This window comes from Myxocyprinus asiaticus, chromosome 41 (genome assembly GCF_019703515.2).
Source record: "Myxocyprinus asiaticus isolate MX2 ecotype Aquarium Trade chromosome 41, UBuf_Myxa_2, whole genome shotgun sequence".
NCBI classification, from domain to species: domain Eukaryota; kingdom Metazoa; phylum Chordata; class Actinopteri; order Cypriniformes; family Catostomidae; genus Myxocyprinus; species Myxocyprinus asiaticus.
The window spans coordinates 6,897,004-6,918,411 of NC_059384.1; the positions used below are offsets into that span (position 1 = coordinate 6,897,004).

A 21,408-nucleotide genomic window follows, 5' to 3' on the forward strand; every position below is an offset into this window, starting at 1 on the left:
ATTTGTTTCCCTGTCTCAACCTTGGGACTCCTATCCTGAGGTCACCAGAACTGGCTGGATCCAGCTCTATTCTTGCTTCGTGTTGGACTCCACTGCTACGTGTCGCCGAGTGATGATGACTAATAGCAGCTGGTGCCAGCCAAACATCACTTCAGTCCATTACGATGGACTGCAGAGGATGAACTGATGCCAACTCCAAGCATAAAACATGGGATACTTCATATGCCATAGCCTGAACCTTGGATTTAGGATAGACCTCACCGAAATTACCGGCCAGGTTGAACTGCGATGCACCTAACTGATCTCTGCTTACATCACCTCGGTCTAATGATGGACTACACTCTTGAAATGGAATACATAGACTATCAATTAATTGCCAACAAATCCCTTCATTAGCCAACTAACAAGGACAATGCATCTATGTGAACTTCTGCAGTTAATCCAGGATGGACTTCAAAAGACATTAGTCATTAATCTTAGTTCATACAAAATCTTTGTTTAAACACTGGACCTTAACACTTACTTAGTTTAATAATTTTAAACCATGACTTGCACAATACATAAGTAATATTGGCATTATATTCATGATGTTAGCCAGAGAGGAACTGGCCCCCACCGTGAGCCTGGTTTCTCACAAGGTTATTTTTCTCCATTAACCAACATCTTATGGAGTTTTGTGTTCCTTGCCACAGTCGCCTTCAGTTAGTTAGAACCTGATGAAGGGGGCCTGGGTAGCTCACTGGTAAAATACGCTGGCTACCACCCCTGTAGTTCGCTAGCTCGCTAGTTTGAATCCCAGGGCATGCTGAGTGACTCCAGCAAGGTCTCCTAGGCAACCAAATTGGCCTGGTTGCTAGAGAGGGTAGAGTCACATGGGGTAAACTCCTCGTGGTCGCTATAATGTGGTTAGTTCTCGGTGGGGTGCGTGGTGAGTTGAGCATGGTTGTCGTGGTGGATGGTATGAAGCCTCCACACGCTATGTCTCCGTGGCAACGCGCTCAACAAGCCACGTGATAAGATGCATGGGTTGACGGTCTCAGACGCGGAGACAACTGGGATTAGTCCTCCGCCACCCGGACTGAGGCAAATCACTACGTGACCATGAGGACTTAAAAGCACATTGGCAATTTGGTATTCCAAATAAAAATTAAAAAAAAAAGACCCTGATGAAAATTAACCATGGTAATGTTGTAGTACCCATGACTGCCATCACCATGGTTTTCTGAGCAGAAATCATGGTTTTGATACAATAAACCATGGTTTTATAACAGTAATAATGTTGTTTCCATCCATGATTTTCACAGGCAGCGAAATTACCCATTATGCTTAATGTGTACTCCCCAACGCGGATGCTACAGACTTCCGGTTTGCAACTTATTCACATTACAAGCATTGAAATAATCACTAATGACAGTCAAAAACGACACACACACACACACACACACACACACACACACACACACACACACACACACACACACACGCGTGCAGAGAGAGAATTCACATTTATGATGTGCTAGATTTCACCGAATTTCTTGTTGCACACACAATGTATAATGATGATGATAGAAAGCACTTCAATATGAAAACGGACAAATCTGGGAATCTGAATTCGACCGGATGCTTTTTAAGGTCCGGAAAAAAAAAAAAAGAAGACATGTAAGTGAAGAGGACGTATGGTCTCCCTAGGTTTCATTTAAAAATCAGCAAATTTGTGGGGCGTATCATTTGGAATTATCCGTCAGTTTTAAAAAATATTAATAAAAATTAGGCAAATGACGGAGAATTATGTTAATGCAGCCTCAGCTTATTGTATCTGGTGCAACTCAAAGTTTTAGGCATTGGCAGCTTTTTGGTAGGTTTATTGTTGTAACATTAATTTTCCAGTAATTTTTTAAGCCACCTGTAGTTGTTATAACATCCTAACAGCACATATTCCTCAAGAGCCTCCGAAGATCGGCATCAGCAGTTACGTTTGTCTAGCTCTAGCGTACAACAACAACAACTAAGCGGAAGTGCGGAGCATCCAAGAGGATGTAGCTCGCCGTAATGGTGCCGCCCATGGAGATGTCAGGAAAAAGGTGGATATAGTTACCATGATTTTACTATATATTGTAACCATGACAGTAACCATGTTGATATTGTGGTTACTATGATTTTACTACAAATGCCATGGTTAAATTATTGTTACTGTTGTAAAAAAAAAAAAAAAAAGATTGTTATTTAAAGGCAAACCAGTTTAAGTGTTTACCAAATAGATTATTCTTTGGATTTGGCAGTGATATTTTTTTTCTGAACAAAAGCAAATACCGAACCGTACCAAAACCATGACACTTAAACCGCGATACAAACCGAACCATGAGAAATTCGAACCATTACACCCCTAATTGCTATTCAGCGGCACTGCAACACTACTATCAAATCTGTAGCGTAGCCCGATTCTGGAACAAATCACTCTTACGAGTCGGTTCTTTTGAATCTATACCGCAAACCGCAAATCATATATTGTCACGTCCAACTCGAAATGAACCAAGAACTTTTCATTGCTTGCAGTTTTGAGCTTACAGTCTGGGCTGTATTTGCAAGGGGAGCCGACCTTGAAGAATACAGCACATCATTCCTGGCCTACATAGACTTTTGCACGGAGACCATTCTAACTGCTAAAACCAAAGTGTTCCCAAACCACAAGCCATGGCTAAATGAGAATGTATGGTCTCTGCTCAAGGAACTGGATGCAGCTTTTAAATCAGGCGACACGCTGGGATAGAGTAAAGCCAGGAGAGAGCTGAAGGGCATCAGGAAGGCCAAGCACAAGTACAAGCAGTGCACTGAGGGCCATTTTGAGAACAACAACAACCCACGTAGCATGTGAAAGGGAATTAAAGCCATCACTGACTACGAAGACTGTTCTCCACAAATCAATAATGACAGGGTCTCAGGCCGCACACTGAGGGCATGTGCTGACCAGCTAGCGTGGGTGTTCACTAACATTTTCAACCTTTCACTACAACTCGCCACTGTCCCCAAATGTCTTAAGACCACCGCCAGCGCCCCTGTGCCCAACAAGTCTGCGGTGAAATGCCTCAATGACTACTGCCCAGTTGCTTTAACCCCTGTTGTTATGAAGTGCTTCGAGAGACTCATACTAATTGCACATCAAGACCATCATCCCCAAGGATCTAGACAGCCACCAGTTTGTTTGCCGCGCAAACAGATCTACTGATGATGCTGTTTCACTTGCACTTCAAACAGCCTGAGCAGCCAAACACCAATGTTAGGATGATATTCATTGATTTCAGTTCTGCCTTCAACACCATTATTCTGCACAAACTCATACAGAAACTGGGCAACCTGGGCCTAGCCACTTCACTCTGCTCATGGATTATGGACTTTCTCACCAACAGACCACAACATGTCAGAATAGGTAATCACACCTCCTCCACCCTCATCCTGAACACAGATGTACCACAGGGCTGTGTGCTCAGCCCAGCCCTATTCACCCTTTTCACTCATGACTGCACCTCAATTCACCACTCTAACACTATAATAAAGTTTGCTGATGACACCACCATTGTGGGCCACATATCAGGAAATGAGTGAACATCTTGAGTGGTGTACGGACAACAACCTGGCCCTGAACACCACAAAAACCAAATACATCATTGTAGACTTCAGAAAATCCAGGAAGACCACCCATCCCCCTCTGCATATAAATGGAGAGGAGGTGGAGAGTGTCAATGACATTAAGTTCCTTGGAGTCTACACAAAAGATCTCACATGGGGCATCAACACCTCCCACCTGGTGAAGAAAGCACAACAAAGGCTATTCTTCCTAAGAAAACTCAAGCAGGCCAGACTACCCACACAGCATCTGGAGAACTTTTACCGAAGCACCACAGAGAGCATCCTCACCCACTGTACCACAGTGTGGTATGCCAGCTGCACTTGGGAAAACCACAAAGACCTGTTCAGCACAGTTAAAATAGCACAGCGGATCATAGGCTCCGAGCTCTCAAACCTGGACACTGTGTATGTTAGTCGACTACACAAAAAGGCTGGCAACATCATTAAGAATCCAACACAAATGTTTTTCATTCTACCGTTGGGGATGAGGTACAGAGTCATCAAGTCCCATACAAACAGACTAAAGAGCAGCTTCTTCCCCAGAGCTGTAGCTGCCACAAGATGATATCTGATGAAACCGCATATGAAAGCACACATCCCGAATGTTGTCAATGGCAACTAGATTTTAAATTATTGTCACAATCATTTATTTTTGGTTGCATTTGCAACCATTTTAGTCGCAGTCTGGAGCCCTGGGTAATATGTCTATTATTGCTTTCTGAGGGTTGCCACACTAAATTCGTTGTACTGTATTAAATGACAATAAAGAGTCTTATATACTGTGTTATGTTTACTTATGGCTTGCAGACTTAGTTTATACAACAGTAAGTTCCTGTCTTTGAATCTGATCACACTATCAGCACTGGGACGGTTTACTGTTTGTAACACTCTGCTCGTGTTTGTGGTGTTACAAATGTGTAAGAGCAGCTAGATTTGTGAATTTCCATTTATCCCTGTGACATTAAAGATTTGTCTTTGACAAACGACAGTCTTATATGTGCTCTGAGAGCGTAGAGCTGACGTTGACAAACTGCGTTACCAGTCAATGTGCAAATTTCTATGAAGTCATCGGGAATTGTCTCTCACTCCATGATCGCTCGGATTACTACTACACTATAGTAAGAAATAGAGTTAAACGAACAGCTTCAGCATTACTGTCGATCAGAGCTGAGGATTGTGTCAGAAGGCGTAATCAAACATGCTCAGGCAGAGTCCTGCATGTAGTGCTGGGGGATGAAATTATATAGATATTTATCAAAAAATAATAATTTTCAATATTGATGATAAACTTCTGAGTCATTTTGGATATTAAGCCTAAAGTTCTTCATCTAGACGTCCGGTCAGGTATGTGTAGCTAATGACGCAAGCAGTTTGGCAAAGTTATACACACAACTAGCTAACTGAATCACAGTCATGAAATCAGCTGGTTTAATCCTACATACAACTTATGTTATGTTGCATGATTAAATCCTAAACTGAATATACTTTAAAGGTTATTACCCTCTGGAGTTTACTTGTAAACAAACAAGTTGTGTTTAATTTATTCTTGAGGTCAAACGAACATGTGGAATGTAGTTCTGCTCCCATTAAATGGTATGAAATGTATATCGTGATAAATATAGTGTGAATGAATGAAACTGAATGAAACTGGCTTCCTCCATGTTTTCTCTCCATCAACAAATCACTTGAACATGGGTGAAATACTCGTAGGATAATTCTGATAGCACATATAGCAGCATCACTCCACTATCGGAGCGGATTACTCCCACACTACAGCTGAGGAATAGAGTTAAACTAACAGCTGGACATACAGCACTCTTGCAAGTGTGATATTGCTTTATTAATTACTGGATGGTTACTGATATGAATACGGATTTATATTTTAATAAGTTGTAGTTTTTAGTAATTGTAAATGTTATTGTAATTAGTAGCATTTTATTAAAAAAATTATGAATTAATAAAATATCATAATTAAGAAGTCTGTGTAAACAAACCTTTTCAATAATCTGTTCTGTTCTAGAATATGAAATAATCTCATTATTTGGAAATTTGCTGGGGGCATTATATCCAATAAGAATTGTGTTTCTTATTCAAAAAAATTTCTTCCACAAAAGTACTAAAATAATTGTTAATTGTACGGTTAAGAAACCAGAATTGTTAAATTCCTTACGATTCCCATCCACACATATAACCAGGCCCACATAAGCATGCAGAACACCAAGGAAGAACAAGGCCTAGTTGCTGGATCTCACAAAGTCTGTAAGATTCCTGACATTGAATCTTTGAAAGATAAGAATTGTTTAAGACAGTTTACTAGCAAAGGAGAGAGACTAACAAATACTCCCCTACTTTTAAAGGAAATATCCTTGAGCACACCCTTGTCCAATCTAGACTTCCCCACCCCTAAAGATAATGCAACAAGGATGGGCAACTTTGATGGTGATGATTCATTTTATCAAGAAAATTAAAATGTCTCATTTGTATTGTCTGTACATTTCCACCAAGGATCATATTTTCAACCCCACCTCAGAAAGGTTTTGGCATGCTTGTTCAAAACTGTTTTTTAAATTATTATTATTTTACAATTTTTCGCTAGCCTGAGTGAAACAGCAGAACAAGATGCTGCAAGATGGTGCAAAGAAAGTTGAAGCTGCATTTTCCCAGCAGCTTTCTACTCTCTTTCCCCTTCTCATTCCTTCTTGTGTAGTTTGCGGTAGCCATAACAGACGGAGCTAAGCTTTTAAGTGCCTGATCTCTCATTCATTGATGCAGACGTCTGTCTGTGTAACTGCGTGTGATAAAACGATGGCATAATTGATAATACGATCACATGTACTGCCAGCTTGCAATATACAGGGTTTGTACAGATTTTTAAGAGTGAAATTTAAGCACTTTTCCAGCAATTTCAAGGTCCCTAAATCCATTTTTCAAGCACTAACACTGAATTCGCTGATGCAATATTACTTAAGCTGACGAAAGCCATAAACACAACAACACGACTCTTTACTGATTTGCACTGAAATTAAATACATTCTGTAAAAAATGTACAGTACAATAATTTTTCCTTATAATACTACACAAGACAACAATGCACCACTTTATAATGTTATTGTAAACATTTTAAAAACAATTAAACAAACAGGAAAAGAGAAAAAAGAATGCACATGTTGGTCTAACACTAGACTACAGCTCATGGAAGCGCTTTCAACTAGGGATGCACCGATCCGATACCTAGATTGGTATCGGCTCCGATACTGACATTTTTAAACGGATCGGGAATCGGTCCGACGAGCCCGATCCAAATCCGATACTGTGTGTTTGTTTGTTACTGTCAAGTTCAAAAAATGACATACAGTGGCATGCAAAAGTTTGGGCACCCCTGATCAATTTCTGTTGCTGTGAATAGCTAAGCAAGCAAAAGATGGCCTGATTTCCAAAAGGATTAAAGATGACACATTTCTTTAATATTTTAAGCAATTTTACTTTTTATATTCATCTTTTACAGGTTTCAAAATAACAAAAAAGGAAAAGGGCCCAAAGCAAATGTTTGGGCACCCTGCATGGTCAGTACTTAGTAACAACCACTGGCAAGTATCACAGCTTGTAAAAACTTTTTGTAGCCTGTGTCTTTCAATTTTTGTTTGGGGGATTTTCACCCATTCTTCCTTGCAAAGGGCTTCTTGTTCTGTGAGATTCTTGGGCCGTCTTGCATGCACTGCTCTTTTGATGTCTAGCCACAGATTTTCGATGATGTTTAGGTCAGGGGACTGTGAGGGCCATGGCAAAACCTTCAGCTTGCGCCTCTCGAGGAAGTCCATTGTGGATTTTGAGGTGTGTTTAGGATCATTATCCTGTTGCAGAAGCAGTCCTCTTTTCATCAATCCTCTTTTACAGATGGTGTGATGTTTGCTTCCAGAATTTGCTGGTATTTAATTTAATCCATTCTTTCCTCTACCAGTGAAATGTTCCCGTGCCACTGGCATCAACACAAGCCCAAAGCATGATCGATCCACCCCCGTGCTTAACAGTTGGAGAGGTGTTCTTTTTATGAAATTCTGCACCCTTTTTTCTCCAAACATACCTTTGCTCATTGCAGCCAAAAAGTTATATTTTAAATTAATCAGTCTGCAGAACTTGTTTCCAAAATGCATCAGGCTTGTTTAGATGTTCATTTGCAAACTTCTGACACTGAAATTTGTGGTGAGGATGCAGGAAATGTTTTCTTCTCATGACTCTTCCATGAAGGTCATATTTATGCAGGTGTTGCTGCACAGTAGAACAGTGCACCACTACTCCAGAGTCTGGTAAATATTCCTTAAGGTCTTTTGCAGTCAAACAGGGGTTTTGATTTGCCTTTCTAGCAATCCTACAAGGAGTTCTCTCTGAAAGTTTTCTTGGTCTTCCAGACCTCAACTTGAACTCCACCATTCCTGTTAACTGCCATTTCTTAATTACATTACGAACTGAGGAAACGGCTACCTAAAAACGCTTTGCTATCTTCTTATAGCCTTCTCCTGCTTTGTGGGCATCAATTATTTTCAGAGTGCTAGGCAGCTGCTTAGAGGAGCCCATGGCTGTTGATTGTTGGGACAAGATTTGTGGAGTCAGAGTATGTATAAAGCTTTGAAATTTGCATCACCTGGCCTTTCCAAACGATGATTGTGAACAAGCCATAGCCCTAACAAGCTAATTAAGGTCTGAGACCTTGGTAAAAGTTATCTGAGAGCTTAAATCTCTTGGGGTGTCCAAACTTTTGCATGGTGCTCCTTTCCTTTAGCCCTTTCTAAAATTGTACAAAATAAAAATAACACACTACTATTGCTTAAAATGTTGAAAAGAATGTTTCATCTTTAACTTTATGCCTTTTGGAGATCAGTTCATCTTCTACTCACTTAACTATTCACAGCAACATAAATTTTGACCAGGGGTACCCAAATTTTGTATGCTACTGTAAAAGAACCATTAAAATACAATTAAAGTAGTTCATATGACTCATTCAGTTTATTCAAAGCCACTTGATGATGTGCAATAGCTCTGTGAATTACAAAAGGCTGTGTTTAATAAGTAAATATATAATATGCATGTGCAGCGCCAGCGCGTTATTGAATGGTGCTGCTCTGTTTACGCACACATTCGCGGCTATTTTTAGCCTTCACGCAGTGCGCAACATTCGAGCGCTTCTCACGAACATCATCTCAGATGTAGATGCTCAATAGTTTGGTTCACTTATATGCATTTAAAACGGCACCGGAGGTGCATTTTTACCCAAATTTGAATAAGAAGCGAATTAAACTACTGTGAACTTTCCTACAAACAGACACATACAGGACTTCCTGGAGAGTTCAGAATGTCAAAATAAAAGCATGAGGGTATTAAAAGTTAAAAGGTGTCACGGAGAGACTCACGGAGGCAGAGATATGAACTCAGTAGAAGGGTTTATTGAACAGATGATTGAAACAGTGATGTAAACATCATGCGAGTAAATCCAGTCGAGCAGAGTGACAAACAGCAGGTGAGTAATATCCAGACAGGGCACAGACACGATGAACAGATAACTCACAACAGTCTTATGATACTTGCAGGCAATAATGAAGACACAGGTATGTTTGACATAGTAGAACGGTGTGGCATCTCAGAGATACTATCGATGAGAACAGACAAAGTGTGTGTGTGTGTGAAAGCGGGGTATATATGCAGTCCTTGATTAGCCTGATATGCAGGTGCGTGTAATCAGAACTCAGGGGAGAGTGAGCGCTGTAACTGCAGTGAGGGAGAGAGACCGGTGGATCCGTGACAAAAGGTGCATGATTGAGATATATTAATATATATTACTATTATAATATATTATTATTATCATTTGTTTACAAATTATAATAATATTTAAGTTGAATGGGTTCCAAAAAATAACTGTGTGAATGAAAAGTGAGCTGATATCTTACAACTAAATTGAACAAAAAAAAGAGATCTGAATCCTTTAAAGTCCAGATACAAGTTGAAAATTTTTTTGCAAAAAAATAAATAAAACGGGTTATTTTCTACTGATGACTTATACTGGAATTACTGTTAATTTTGCTGCTACATTACCCAGTATACTAGTTAATAATAAAGTTTTTCTTAATAAGCTATAAATTTATATTGAAATAATGTGTAGTTAGAGGTTTGTGTTTCTTTACATATTAAAGAGTACACCCAATTAGTTCCACACAATAATGTAAAGATATTCTAAACTGATTATGCAAAAACAACACTGGTATCGGATCGGGAGATACTGAGATTTCCAATATCGGAATCGGAAAAATTTGAATTCTGTGACTAAATTATCACTTATAAAAGCATTCATACAAATTACATATTGATTAGATATGAAAGAATTTCATCCTTTTAAATAAAATCATTCAAAGTTTTAATGGAATATTCATCTCTGCTTACCTTTGGAATAGCTGGTGAGGGCCGATTCTCCCATAGCGCACACATCAATGTCTTTCTTGCGTACGGAACAGTATGTCTTTCTGTCTGTTGATCCTCGACGCAACCACAGTTTGTATTTATCATCTGCCAGCTAATTATCATTAATGACAGCGAGGCATGTTAATTGAGATGGATGCACGCCAGGCAAATACCTGAGACGACAATAAAAAGAATGACATGTGACGTGCATTTTTTTTGTTGTTTTCTTTAAGGATGCACCGCAACAGAAAACACTGCCTCAGGAAATTAAACAAAACTACATAATGACTGGCAGGCTGTTTTATTTAGATTTTTTTTTATTACATCTGACGTTCTGAAAGAAAAAAAAATCTAGCATTTAAGGGCATATTCAAAATTCAAGCACATTTCAAACCTTGAAATCACCCCAATTAAATTCAAGCATTTTCCAAACTTTCAAGACTCTGTATGAACCCTGAATATAAAGCAGTATAAATTAGTATACTTATAACACCCTAGCCTGAATGCAGTCTTCACATGAACACTTTTCCAATGTACTAAAATCAATCTTCAGTCTAATATTGTCTGACGGGCTGTCAAAGATACTGCGAGCCATATACGGACTGTATGCGTTCCCCATCCCTGATGTGAAAAATGGAACTGTGGTTCACCTGTAGTTACTTTAAATGTCAGTGGTGGCTCCTACATACCTACTGTATGAATAAGCTGCAATGTGGACCAGACTTTACTGTATGTAGTTGGTCAAAAGTCTAAATTAAGATTTTACAACACATTCCAACATTATATGGGACATTACACATATTTGCCCTCAGATCATGAGGTTAGAAGCTCTATAAAATAGACAGTCGAAAACAGCATGGTCGTTAAATTAGATCGGGATAGAGTTCTTAGACATCAGACTACAGTGCCAAATGGTCATCAAACCATTTCTTTAGATTTTCAGTTTTGTCTTGACTTGCCTGTGTTGCACAGGTTACATAATTTCCTGACACAACAAAAAGATGTGTCATACATCTATCTTAAGGTCACTAAATGGCAATGAAGTGCTGCTGGTATAGTAACAATGGGCCTATCAACAAAATGAGCAAAAACAGCTGAAACCAGCATATCCTTCATGGTTTTCCTGACACTTTTTATTGATCATGATAAACAGGGAAGTTCAGGCAAAGGCAGTAGTGTCTAAACATTGGGAAATCAAATAGAAATGAAGAAAATCTATTGCATAAGCAGGCAGTGACATGCATAATGCAAGATGGAGGTGGCAAAGCACAGACATCTCAAAATACAGATGCTTCATGATTGCACAGAGTGAGGCACAACATGAATTTCTACGAACTAAACCCAGATAACAGAACCATCTTCAGAATCAGAAAAGACAGAATTGGTTTTCTCCAATCCGAAATAAATTAATAAATACCGTTATTGTATAACTTAATCAAGTTAACTCACTCCAACAGTTGACTGTTCAATGCCACAGTCATGGTTTCGTAATGCTTTGTAACGAAGATTCACAGCGCCTTGGTACTTGGCCAGGCTTGCCTTTGGCATGACAGTGTAAATTTCTTCATCGGCATTGTTCAAGAAACACATCCATATATCCACAAAACAAATAAACCACTAACAATGGGAACAATTGTCCTAAAAATGGAAATATGGAATATTCCAGGTTCAATACAAGTTAAGCTCAATTGACAGCATTTATGGCATAATGTTGACTACAACAAAAAGCTTGGTTACAAGGGTGCTATACAAGGCTTTGAGCATGCAAATGTTTTTTTCTGACAATACAACATACCAGGATATGATTGGGTGGGCTTCTGGTATAAGTAAATAATACGTCACAAATAACAAATAATTTAATACTTAAAATACTAAAATATATTGTCTGCTCACTTTCCAGCAACAATAAATCATGCAGCTTTGAAATATGTATTCTTTGTATTGAGCCAAGAGGTCAGCTTGTGATCTTTCGATCTTCTATTGCAGTGGTTCTCAACTGGTTTTGCTTCGGGACCCAGATTTTACATTGGTAGGTCACCGCTTGGTATCCATAGTAAAAAAACGTAACCTATGTTTAATGTATCCTGGATTGGATTTTCTTTTATCTTGCATAGCTTTGTTCCTGGTTTTCAAGTATAAGGACATGTATCAAGTGACATTATTTTTGTTGTTGATGTCAACAACAAACGACACAGGAAGTTTCCTCTCCCCCCTTTTAAATCTTTAAAGATCTTTATATACTTATTTTGGCGCATAGCAACGGGGTGGCTCTTTTCCTTCTCAGTGCTGTTTGGCATGTTGGAGCTGCCTACTGTTTGAGAGGTTTTACTTCCTCCATGGCGCTTTAAACTAGAAAATTCTCACTAGAATTCAAATGGGTCACATCAGTTTTGAGATCTGCGGGCCGCAATATCGAGGGAGGCCCAATTATTGCACGCACGCGCAAGAGAGCAAGGCAGATCATTAGTGCGAGCTGGTTCCGTTACACTCGCGAGACAGCTTTGATCGCACCTTGAAAATATTGCAGTGCAGACGAGAAGTCTTTAGCTAAATATTAGATTATCATAAAATTTGCATCAGCAGCCCTAAATTTCACTTGGGCGGCCGCCGAAAAATGTTCAATGGGAGAACCATGGCATAGTTCTTTCCCTGCTGTCTGCAAACCAGTCCGAATAGACCCACTTCTGGGTTGTGATACACCAGTAGAGAAACACTGTTCTATTGGATACGCGTCCTCTCGTCATACGGTCAGAGGTCACCAAACTTGAACTCTTGTACGTAGCAGAGTAGAGGTTAATCGATAGTGGATTTTACCGATACCCAAGTAGGGCAGTACCTGCCGATAACAATTAAATCAACCAATAGTTTTAAAATGTATACTGAATGAAAAATTAACACTCAAAAGTGAAACAGTGCTGAACTTTATTACAAAAATAAACAGTACTGACTGAAGCATGAAAATGTATTGTACTTTTTAAAATTAAATAAATATATAAACATTAATATATATATATATATTAATGTTTATATATGTATGAACTAATATTCGAATTTTAAAGTCAGCTGATTTTTAAATTGACGTTGTTTCCTTAGTCCACAAGAGTGCGCAATAAATAAACCATTCAGCACCGTTATATTATTGCAAAGAGTATTCCTATCCTGGCTGTAAAAAAAAAAAAAAAAAAAAAAAAAAAGAGCATTTCATTTTCAACTGATGTGAATAAAATAAATTAATAAATAGGTTTATTCAAACAGTCAAAAGTAAAATGGGGGGGGGGGGGGGGGGGGTGCTTCAATAGACAGTGCACATGGTGTTACACTTGCACTGATTCCTACTACTCCCAGCTTCATAATAACAGCAAAATACCACATTGTTTTTTTTATTCAGTACAGTTGTATGTAGAGTAGCAATACTCATAGATAGCAGTGGTATTCGGCTGAATTCGGTGGTGAAGTGGCTCAGAATATGAGCCCAGGCCAGGGTCTGTTCAAACAGACAGAACACAACACAACAGACTGGAACCGAATGCGAGGATCTCGAGACATTTCCAAGTTGAACATCTTTAAACAACTCATTGTTTAATCTGAGAAACAACTGTAAGAGAGCAAGACGCAATGGCCAAAGACCTCCACCAACTGTAAGGGGCTGTTCACACCAAACGCTTTTGCAACCATCCATTTGTTTTTCTATGTAAACGCATGCTAGACGAATGTCTTTGTTTCTCTTTGTTTTTGTTTATTCAGTGTCTTGTGCAGGAGCGCTGTTTTATAGATGATGTGTCTAATCAAAAATAAACTTAAAAGCATATTGAGATACCTGCTTTCTGTTAAACTGTATTTGTTGCGCTGTGTCTAGCCTTTTTTAGCACAAGAATGTGATCGATCTGAAGTCATCGTATTACTGTAAGCATAAAAAAAAAAATCATTAAATGAAATCAGATGCGTTTCTGATTTGTTTATACATTTCTCTCGGCTGCATGAAGATATTAATTTGCTTTCTCATGTTACTAGCTTTAAATATGCAACTTAGCTGGCTAAGGAATGCATAAATGTGACCAGCTGGATATAAGCTAATGCAGATAGATGGTAATAGATGGAAACAATCGTGACGTTTAAACATTTGGGTAGGACTTGCATGTATTTTTGTCACATTGCTCAAACCGCTTGAGGTTAGCTTTAATGTTAGTGTCCTCTCAGTCTTGTCAGCGAACATACTGCTGTTCTCTACTAATGAAGCATCTAGTCAACAAAATAATTACTTTACAATGATATGACAACATAAAAAAACCTGAATCAGTCAGCCATTATACTATGTACAAACAAAGAAATCACAGAAATGAACGTGAAGTGTGGAACAAAGTACTGCTAGGTGATGCAGATTTTTAAACCTTCATTTATCACTCAACAGGTGCAACAGGTTACCAATAATTTTTCAATTCTAAAGAAAACAACACAGGCACAGGTCAAATTCAAACAGCTATCCATCGAGCTGATTTAATTACCACTTCAAGACTAAACAGCCATGGGACCACTGTGTAAACTAAAGTGTAAAGATGTTTTTACTTGCGCACTGATCGGCGGGGGTGTTGTAGGCTCATGTTTTAATGTACAAAAGGTCTTTCTGTATTCTCACACTTTGTGTTTAACTTGGAGCAAACAATCATGTCTTCGTAACATGACAGCAGAGAAAAAAAATTCAAAGCAAGTCCTGACCAGAGGAACACTGTCATTCACGCCTTGAATCACACCAAAACAAACAATTAGAATGAAATTACTAATCAGCTCACAACACAGTGCATATAGTAGCTCCTATCCTGGGAAATAAGAGTAATGTAAAAACCACATACAGTAGATGTCCCTGGTCAAGTGTTAAGTCAACCTACCCATGGTGAGGTTACATTTACACAGACCTATTTGCAAAAGAGCTGTTTCAGATTTGAAATAACGTGGACTACGTGAGAACAACAGTCTTAGTCAACAGTCGTGTGTGTGTGTGTGTGTGTATATATATATATATATGTATGTATGTGTGTGTGTGTGTGTGTGTGATATATATACAGGTGCATCTCAATAAATTAGAATGTCGTGGAAAAGTTCATTTATTTCAGTAATTCAACTCAAATTGTGAAACTCATGTATTAAATAAATTCAATGCACACAGACTGAAGTAGTTTAAGTCTTTGGTTCTTTTAATTGTGATGATTTTGGCTCACATTTAACAAAAACCCACCAATTCACTATCTCAAAAAATTAGAATACATCATAAGACCAATAAAAAAAAAAACATTTTTAGTGAATTGTTGGCCTTCTGGAAAGTATGTTCATTTACTGTATATGTACTCAATACTTGGTAGGGGCTCCTTTTGCTTTAATTACTGCCTCAATTCGGCGTGGCATGGAGGTGATCAGTTTGTGGCACTGCTGAGGTGGGATGGAAGCCCAGGTTTCTTTGACAGTGGCCTTCAGCTCATCTGCATTTTTTGGTCTCTTGTTTCTCATTTTCCTCTTGACAATACCCCATAGATTCTCTATGGGGTTCAGGTCTGGTGAGTTTGCTGGCCAGTCAAGCACACCAACACCATGGTCATTTAACCAACTTTTGGTGCTTTTGGCAGTGTGGGCAGGTGCCAAATCCTGCTGGAAAATGAAATCAGCATCTTTAAAAAGCTGGTCAGCAGAAGGAAGCCTGAAGTGCTCCAAAATTTCTTGGTAAACGGGTGCAGTGACTTTGGTTTTCAAAAAACACAATGGACCAACACCAGCAGATGACATTGCACCCCAAATCATCACAGACTGTGGAAACTTAACACTGGACTTCAAGCAACTTGGGCTATGAGCTTCTCCACCCTTCCTCCAGACTCTAGGACCTTGGTTTCCAAATGAAATACAAAACTTGCGCTCATCTGAAAAGAGGACTGGGCAACAGTCCAGTTCTTCTTCTCCTTAGCCCAGGTAAGACGCCTCTGACGTTATCTGTGCTTCAGGAGTGGCTTAACAAGAGGAATACGACAACTGTAGCCAAATTCCTTGACATGTCTGTGTGTGGTGGCTCTTGATGCCTTGACCCCAGCCTCAGTCCATTCCTTGTGAAGTTCACCCAAATTCTTGAATCGATTTTGCTTGACAATCATAAGGCTGCGGTTCTCTCAGTTGGTTGTGCATCTTTTTCTTCCACACTTTTTCCTTCCACTCAACTTTCTGTTAATATGCTTGGATACAGCACTCTGTGAACAGCCAGCTTCTTTGGCAATGAATGTTTGTGGCTTACCCTCCTTGTGAAGGGTGTCAATGATTGTCTTCTGGACAACTGTCAGATCAGCAGTCTTCCCAATGATTGTGTAGCCTAGTGAACCAAACTGAGAGACCATTTTGAAGGCTTTGCAGGTGTTTTGAGTTGATTAGCTGATTGGCATGTCACCATATTCTAATTTTTTGAGATAGTGAATTGGTGGGTTTTTGTTAAATGTGAGCCAAAATCATCAATTAAAAGAACCAAAGACTTAAACTACTTCAGTCTGTGTGCATTGAATTTATTTAATACACGAGTTTCACAATTTGAGTTGAATTACTGAAATAAATGAACTTTTCCACGACATTCTAATTTATTGAGATGCACCTGTATATATACACATACACACACTGTTTGCTTTTACTGTTAAAGATTTTGCAATTTTTTTTACTCTGGACCCTCTTAATAAATTAATTAATTATGACATTTTTTCCTACTTAAGTTTGAGCTCTATTTTTTTTTACTTTTGTAATATAAAGATGACATAGAAAATGTACAAATAAATTATTTCGCCACTATATTGCTTTGGGATGTTCCAATGTTGGTCAAGATAGACAGCAAGTAAATAGAAAGATATTTTTACCCTTCCCTACTGTACTCTGCATTGATATACAGGTGCATCTCAATAAATTAGAATGTCGTGGAAAAGTTCATTTATTTCAGTAATTCAACTCAAATTGTGAAACTCGTGTATTAAATAAATTCAATGCACACAGACTGAAGTAGTTTAAGTCTTTGGTTCTTTTAATTGTGATGATTTTGGCTCACATTTAACAAAAACCCACCAATTCACTGTCTCAAAAAATTAGAATATGGTGACATGCCAATCAGCTAATCAACTCAAAACACCTGCAAAGGTTTCCTGAGCCTTCAAAATGGTCTCTCAGTTTGGTTCACTAGGCTACACAATCATGGGGAAGACTGCTGATCTGACAGTTGTCCAGAAGACAATCATTGACACCCTTCACAAGGAGGGTAAGCCACAAACATTCATTGCCAAAGAAGCTGGCTGTTCACAGAGTGCTGTATCCAAGCATGTTAACAGAAAGTTGAGTGGAAGGAAAAAGTGTGGAAGAAAAAGATGCACAACCAACCAAGAGAACCGCAGCCTTATGATTGTCAAGCAAAATCGATTCAAGAATTTGGGTGAACTTCACAAGGAATGGACTGAGGCTGGGGTCAAGGCATCAAGAGCCACCACACACAGACACTACAGTTGTCGTATTCCTTTTGTTAAGCCACTCCTGAACCACAGACAACGTCAGAGGCGCCTTACCTGGGCTAAGGAGAAGAAGAACTGGACTGTTGCCCAGTGGTCCAAAGTCCTCTTTTCAGATGAGAGCAAGTTTTGTATTTCATTTGGAAACCAAGGTCCTAGAGTCTGGAGGAAGGGTGGAGAAGCTCATAGCCCAAGTTGCTTGAAGTCCAGTGTTAAGTTTCCACAGTCTGTGATGATTTGGGGTGCAATGTCATCTGCTGGTGTTGGTCCATTGTGTTTTTTGAAAACCAAAGTCACTGCACCCGTTTACCAAGAAATTTTGGAGCACTTCATGCTTCCTTCTGCTGACCAGCTTTTTAAAGATGCTGATTTCATTTTCCAGCAGGATTTGGCACCTGCCCACACTGCCAAAAGCACCAAAAGTTGGTTAAATGACCATGGTGTTGGTGTGCTTGACTGGCCAGCAAACTCACCAGACCTGAACCCCATAGAGAATCTATGGGGTATTGTCAAGAGGAAAATGAGAAACAAGAGACCAAAAAATGCAGATGAGCTGAAGGCCACTGTCAAAGAAACCTGGGCTTCCATACCACCTCAGCAGTGCCACAAACTGATCACCTCCATGCCACACCGAATTGAGGCAGTAATTAAAGCAAAAGGAGCCCCTACCAAGTATTGAGTACATATACAGTAAATGAACATACTTTCCAGAAGGCCAACAATTCACTAAAAATGTTTTTTTTATTGGTCTTATGATGTATTCTAATTTTTTGAGATAGTGAATTGGTGGGTTTTTGTTAAATGTGAGCCAAAATCATCAATTAAAAGAACCAAAGACTTAAACTACTTCAGTCTGTGTGCATTGAATTTATTTAATACACGAGTTTCACAATTTGAGTTGAATTACTGAAATAAATGAACTTTTCCACGACATTCTAATTTATTGAGATGCACCTGTATTAGCCTCCGGCTGTACACCTCAATCACACAGCAAAAAAAAAACAAAAAACATTAAGTTGCCAATTTCAAGCTTGCAAGTACTGGTTCGACCAAGTCAGTGCCTTGTAGTTCTAAGAAATATGACGCCTTGACATGACTTTACGAACACTGATCCGACCCAAATCTGACCCCTAAAAACTATCACAAACCAACCACAGAAGCTTAAAGGTTTATAGCAAATGACTGTGCACACCTACATTTTTTAGGGGGAAAAACGTTGTAAATACTAAACAGATACAAATGGTGGTTCCAAAGCTTGAATCCACATTACAAATCTGGGATTCAAATATTAAATTTAGATAAACAATAAAAAGTTTGCGACTTTTTGAAAATGAACACATTATGACGTAAAAGAGTAAGAAATATTTAGTAACCTACAGGGTTAATTCCTATATACCCACATGCCTTAAAGGGATTATTCACCCACAAATGAAAATTCCCCTCATCATTTATTCACCCTCATGCCATCTCAGACGTGTATAACTTTCTTCTGCTGAACACAAATTACAGTTTTTAGAAGAGTATCTCAGCTTTGTTGGTCCTTACAATGCAAGTGAATGGTGACCAGAACTTTTAAGGTACAAAAAGCATATAAAGGCCACATAAAAGTAATCCATACAACTCCAGTGGCTTAATCCATGTTTTCAGAAGTAATATGATAGGTGTGGGTGACAAAAAGGACAATATCTAAATCTACAAATCTCTATGGTCACTTTCAAAATGTGAAAGAGTAGATGTATAGTAAAAAGCACTAAAATATGATAGATTTAACCACTGTAGTCTTATGAATTACTTTTATGCTGCCTTGATGTGATTTTTGGAGCTTTAAATGTCTGGTCACCATTCACTTGCATTGTATGGACCTAGATAGTCTTCTAAAAATCTTAATTTGTGTCCAGCAGAAGAAAGTCACTGTGACAACTAGTTTTCCATGATAGATAGACAGATAGACTTTGTCATGTCTAAAAGCCCAACAATTTTCAATATGTGTAATTTCCAGATTATAACAGTGACCATATACAACTTCTCCATTTATATCTAAGTTTCCTTTTCAGATGTGTTTTTAAAAACTCGAGTCAAGCGCTTGAAAATATTCCCGTGGATATCACGTGGCAGTGAGCCTCAGCCTACTTATACGTTACTGGGTCCACTGGCTAATTTGACAGCTTTCCAACAAACGCGTGTTTCAGAAACAAAGTAGACAAGAAGAAACCAGACCAAGTCATCATTCCAGCCCACCGTTTTCTCGACCCCCGTTCATTTAAAATGTCCATGTATAAAGTTAATTCACCTGTAAGCTAGCGAAAGCTAACCGGTCAACGCCGACTAGCAGTCACAAACTAATTACCATACACCTGGACCCTATGTAAATGGTCACAATGAGCGGCACCTCAGATATTGGAAACAGTTTGTTTTTCCTGAGTCTATAAAACACAAAGCTGAAATGTGACCTACCTCACTGATGTTCCCTCATTTTAGACGATGAGCCAAATCTGACGAGCGCGCGTGCGTGTCATATATATATATATATTTTCTGTCGGGGAACTCCTTTCCGTTTTTTTTTAAAAACCCCACCCAACATGCATTTTTTTTTTTTTTTTTACAATGTGCACATGCATTCACACGTAAAAGCAAAGACAAGCGTGTCAAATTAATGCAACCGAACCCCACCCTATGGGTATCCAAAAGCCAACCTTATGTTTTAGATTTACAACCGTATATTTGCTACATTATTAAAGAGATTCACGTGAAAAGGTGTAAACAGTGAACATTTTACTATTAAAATGACTGCATGTCAAATAAATGAATGCCGAGTAAACTAAGATGACACAACTGACAATGCAACTTGATGTAACCCTAACTATGCGGAACACACATTCAATAGGATGTCCGATTCGCGAACGAGTCGTTCATTTGTTCTGATTCTTTTTGATGATTCTGTCGAACCGATTCGCCAACAGTGAAGAGCTGACTCGGAGTAAACAGTGATTACATATAATCGATATTGTAAATCATTATTAATAATAAACTGATAATTTACATTTGTGAACATGATTGTTAATTATGTTGTTAACAATGTATTGGTAAGGTGGACACCATATTTAATTAACAAATATTCATGAGGTTGCGAGGGATATCAAATGTAATTTCACAACAGGAGGTTTTTGTCTACTGGAAAAAGGTTTGTTGTAGAGATGTTTTTTTAATGTTTCATCAGCCTAACGGCTAACAACAGTACACCCCTATTCATTGAACAAACTACTTCTATCCCTCACATTTTAATGCGTCATTTTTTTTATTTAAATGTTTTTACATTTTATGCATTTTTTTGGCAGACGCTTTCATCCAAAGCAACTTACACTTCTTCCCTCTACACTACACTTCCCTCACTTATTACAGGGACAATACCCAAGGAGCAACCTGGAGTTAAGCGGCTCAAGGACACAATGGTGATGGCTGTGGGGATTGAACCAGCAACCTTCTGATTATCAGGTGTGCTTTAGCCCACTACGCCACCACCACTCCATAATTAAAATCTATAGCCTATTGATGAAACAATACCAAACATTTGACGCAATATATATTAATAAAAATAATAACATTAAACGATAAACAATAATTTTCAAATGCAGCACGAAGTAAAAAAAAAATGGTGAATCGTTTTTAACCAGTTCATTTAAAGGAACTGTGAACCGAGTCGCTAAAATGAATCGAGCATCCCAAAGTTAACATTCAATATGACCGATGACATCTGCCGGCCAAAATACTTACTGCATGCCACAAATAAAATTGTGTTTTTTCAAGACAAACGACCGTTGTATTTCGTTAC

General features: G+C 38.6%; 1 protein-coding gene across 2 annotated transcripts in view; it reads right to left on the reverse strand.

Annotated features, from left to right (window-relative positions):
* Positions 1-20,418, reverse strand: part of slc4a2b (solute carrier family 4 member 2b) — an 83,789-nt gene extending 63,371 nt beyond the window's left edge. For both annotated transcript variants that reach the window (XM_051682350.1, XM_051682351.1), the window contains exon 1: positions 20,034-20,418. The gene's annotated coding sequence lies outside the window, so the exon portion shown is untranslated. The remainder of the gene's footprint in view (positions 1-20,033) is intronic.
* Between the last annotated feature and the right edge of the window lie 990 nt (positions 20,419-21,408).